Source organism: Triticum urartu, chromosome 6A (genome assembly GCF_056163025.1).
Source record: "Triticum urartu cultivar PI428250 chromosome 6A, HENAU_Tu73, whole genome shotgun sequence".
Taxonomy (NCBI): domain Eukaryota; kingdom Viridiplantae; phylum Streptophyta; class Magnoliopsida; order Poales; family Poaceae; genus Triticum; species Triticum urartu.
The window spans coordinates 2,459,647-2,464,041 of NC_141878.1; the positions used below are offsets into that span (position 1 = coordinate 2,459,647).

The 4,395-nt window shown below is 54.9% G+C and overlaps 1 long non-coding RNA gene across 1 annotated transcript; it reads left to right on the forward strand.

Moving 5' to 3' along the window:
* The first annotated feature begins 242 nt into the window (after positions 1-242).
* LOC147962934 (uncharacterized) lies at positions 243-2,964 on the forward strand. Its single transcript, XR_015607453.1, has 2 exons — positions 243-425; positions 523-2,964. It is a non-coding gene; the product is annotated as an uncharacterized LOC147962934 (long non-coding RNA).
* Positions 2,965-4,395: the final 1,431 nt, after the last annotated feature.

Genomic DNA, 4,395 nt, shown 5'->3' on the forward strand with positions numbered 1-4,395 from the left:
TTTGTCATGAGAAATACTTCGTTTGGCATGCCCAAAAATCTAACGTCCGTTGGATAAACGCATGAAACAACTCGCCACAGGAAGAGGAACACGGTTGTTTGGGCCGTGGACGATCTGGCCCTCCTGGTGACGCAAGGGATGACGCAAATCGGACGAAGAAAACGTGGCCGAAAGGGACACGCAGAGGTGAGCATCAGGAAAAGTTCGTGCTAGACGTGAGGTCCTCCGTCGTTCCCCAGCCGACAAGGCTTTGTAGACAGCTACGTGATCCAATCCAAGCCGTCCATCACCCGAACCGACTCCGTCATCGACAATCCCATCAACCATCCCACCTTTTATATACGCCTTTCCCTTCTATCGCCCCGTTGTCTCCTACGTGATCCAGTCCAAGCCTCGTCTTTGTTTCGTCGCGACACAATCGTGAGGTGCCCCCTAATCTTGTTCCTCCTCTTCCTTTTCGATTTACAAGTTAGAATCCAGGTTATTTCCGATTGGAGTAGGTATAATTTTGTGATTTCGTAGGTATACTATATGTTTCGCGTGGACTGTTCTCTTTGATTCAGGATGTCTGAAGAGGGCGTTCCTGTGACCGACGATTTGCCTCATCAGTACATGTCTATCCCTTAAGCCAAGTCCGTCTGAGATTTTCTGGCGATTCGCCTGTGATGGCCGAATCAGTCGTTGATGGGTCAGATTTTCTGGCGGTTCGCCTGTACATGTCTATCCCTTAAGCCAAGTTGCGTAGGTATAATTTTGCTTGTTAGCAAGGCTAGATCTAGATCCATGCATGTCTGTCTCCTTTGTTTATTTCACAAATTCCCTAATTCCTTTTCATGCATGAGCCAATATATTCTCTAGATAAGTTAGCCGATTTTCTGTACGCTGTTCAGATATCGACAGGTGGTGTGTTCTCTTTGATTCAGGATGTTGTGCCATCCGAAGACATCAACATGTGGATGCAAACGTCTTCCTTCCCCGAAAAAGATACATCACGTGAGGGGCGGGGAAGTCGATGCGGACCCGCGTGCCGCTGATCCCAAAGCCCCTCATGTGCAGCTGCAGCGACTCCGGTGGATCCAGCTCCATCTCCCGCGCGAATGGAGTCGGGAGGCGAAGGCGACGGCGAGGCGGCCGACGCAGCCTGACGAAGAACTGCTGGCGGAGGAAAGGCCGGCGCGCCGCCCCGTCCTCCTCTTCCCCGAGCGCCTCGGCCTCGCCCACGGCCTCGCCCCCTCCCCCTTCCCCTCGCGGCTGGCTCTGCCACCGCGGGTGCAGGAGAAGGAGGGACGCGTTGTCGAGCGGCGACCCTCGCCGCCACCGTTGAAGGACCAGGATTCCCTCTCTCCATGGCGGATGGAAGGGGGAAGCAGAAGCTGAAGGAAGGAGGAGATGAAAAGAATGCGGGAAGCCATCCCCCCTCACACTCTTTATAAAGGAACGGGGTGGGGGCTCGGCCACCCCGCTCAGCCAATCAAGACGCGAAAGGCGCAGGGAAGTGGGATCGACCCGCCGCCCCAGCCCGCGGCGGCCCGGTTTCCCGCCTCCACCGTTCGCCACCCCAAGCGCATGAGAGCCACGTGGCGGGCGTGCAGGACCGAGGCGATGGGTGAGGCGATCTCTCCCCACCCCGTGATCGTGGGGAGTGGACGCCTTGAAGACCACGCCTCGGCCCTGTTCAGTAAATGGGCCGCGCCTCCACGCTCCCTCCATTTATGGGGAAGGCGCGAACCGCCCCTTTACTACGACGTGACGCATGCATGCAGAGCTCAGCCCCACGCATACCGCCCACGTCACACACGCCTTCCCACACCACGCCACGCGCGGGAAGCATGGGAAGCGCAGTGCGCGAACAAACTTACCGCTGTAAAAACCGCCCCACCTGCCCGCGCACCGTTTTTGGGCCTAGCCCAACGACGCGATTGCGTTTACGTGTGGCCCAGGCCCGGGGGCTCCAGTCGGTGTACAAAAAGAGGGGTACACTTTTTGTACCCCTATAACTGTGCACGGGCAGTCTGAGCCACGGGCACCACCACACTGAGCAAGGCAAGGGAGGTGAGCCAAGGTAAGGCTGAAGCTCAGGAGAAGCAGAACGACACCAAGAGCAAGATCACAAAGAGCAAAGGGGACGAAGCGGACCCCCCGGCAAGATCCTTGCCGGGAGGCGGTTTTAGCAAACCCGGCAAGACCCTTACCGTGGCAGCTCGCCCCACGCCTACAGAGTGAGTCACCCTTGAGTCCACTGCCCCCATGGGGCAAGGATTCGGGAGACATCCTCGTGGTGGCATGCAGATCTTTGTGAAGGCATTCAAGATCAGATACACCCTTAGAAGATGATGATCCTTGGCGGGATCCCAGCCAATGAGGACCACAAGGCCCCCGGCAAGAGCCTTGCCGGGGATGACATCAGGCGCCATGCCAAGACCCTTGCTGGGGCCCCGGCAAGGCCCTTGCCAAGAACACCCGTAGGGCCACCATCAGGCCCACGCCAGTCAAACCTCCACCGCCATTCGCATGCAGCTGCCGACCCAACCAGCTGGGCAGGCACCTACGTGGCGGCATGCGGATATTCGTGGAGACCCACCACTGCGCCACCTCAGCTGCCTGCCTGCCGACATGGCACCGCGGGGACCGCTGGCCAGGGCGTGTGTCGACACGAGAGGGAGCGGCGACGGACGAGACAGGGCTCTCCCCCGTAACCGATAAAGCAAGGACACCTGGGCAAGACGCATTAAATGCGCCTTGTCATGTAATGCGAGGGATAGCCTCGCATCACTGTACCCTTTCCACCTCCTGTGTGCCAATGTGGCAACCCCTTTCCTATAAAAGGAGGCCCGAGGCGACCAGGAGGAGGATTCGGCTTTTTGGAGCTCCTCACGCCCCATAGCTAGCTCAAGAACACAGATATACAATCCACCAAAGCAGGAGTAGGGTTTTACGCATCCTCGCGGCCCAAACCTGGATAAACGAACCATGTGCTATCTGTTTGATCCGCTCTTCTCACGACCCCGCGCCCCGCAACCGTAGTAGGGATTCTTGTGATCCCATAGGTGTCATTCCCACCGACAGGCGTGAGGTCTTGACATTGCATGCCCATGCGAGTTCGGACGTTAGCTCGCGATATAGGGCCGTGGTGGAACATCCCATTCTCATCGACGACTTCTTTCATGATGATTGTCGCAATGTCCCTTTGGATGCGAAAGAAGTCATCTCTAAGTTTATAATCCGCTTCTCCATGAGATTCTAGCCACTTGTGGATATGATCATCATTTTTGCTTGTCATGCGAAGCTTTTGGTGATCCGTGTTGAACTCAATCATGAGATGGAGGATGTAGAATCCATCCTTCTTACTTGGTTTTGGGACATGGACGCAACAGAAGTTAGTTTTATGCACGAAACCCATCTTCTTGTTCCTTTGTTTCCTGGTCTGCATTTGGCCACCTCTAATGCGGAAGCCTTGGAGAGCATCATCTAGAATAATTATTATGTGGGTGTAGTCCTTCTTCTTGTAGTCTCTGGAAGGGTCGAAATACATGCGTGGGAGACTCGCGAGTAAAGAACGATAAGGACGGCGCGCCCGTTGCTGCGGGGAAAATACACCTCAAATTATTCTCCATATGAGCGAGAAGGAATGATTGAAATGGACGAAAGGGTTGTCCGGAACTGATTTACTTTGGATGATAAGGCAGGAGGACAATTTCCAGGTCCTTATTCTGTACCATGAAGTTTTGGAGGTAGTCCCTAGCAGTTTCACGCTCAAAGTTGCCGAGACTCAAGAAAGACTCGTGCATGTAGTACGGATCCGCCACAAAGATTTGTGAGACTTCTTCTCTCTTCATGACGGAGCTCATATGTAGCGCAAAAAGGCGGACGATTGTAAAATCGAGCCGCCTTGTCAGAAACCTCTCAAAGATATGGTCAAACCGCAGGAAGAACACCTCCGCGGTCCATGTGTCAATGTAGCACTTCCCCTCAGGTACACGAGCCGCGTATGTCGGATATCCTGGATCCTTCGATGCTAGTAGGCTTTTCTCAGTAGACAACACATGGTCGTGCAATCTCCTGAGATCCCCTGATAGTGCCTCCAGCGGTTCCGACGGTAGCATCAGCTCGCCCGTGACATGGAACATGGCCGCACCTTTCATGGGTACACACTCTTCAGAATCCATCATTTGACTGCTATGTGCTCTAGCTTGTTTGGAGGCAGCTATCTTCCCCGATCTCTTCCTCTCTTTTTTCTTGGGCACACCTTCCAGACCCTTCCTTAACCCCTGCCCCAGTGTTCCCGGGCTAAGCACTGTACGATCCTCGGCTAGTTGATCCTGTGTTGAGGCGGCATCTTCAGGCGTGTCCTGTGAGGATTTCATGAAGAGAGACTTTTTGCAATCCCTGCTATGA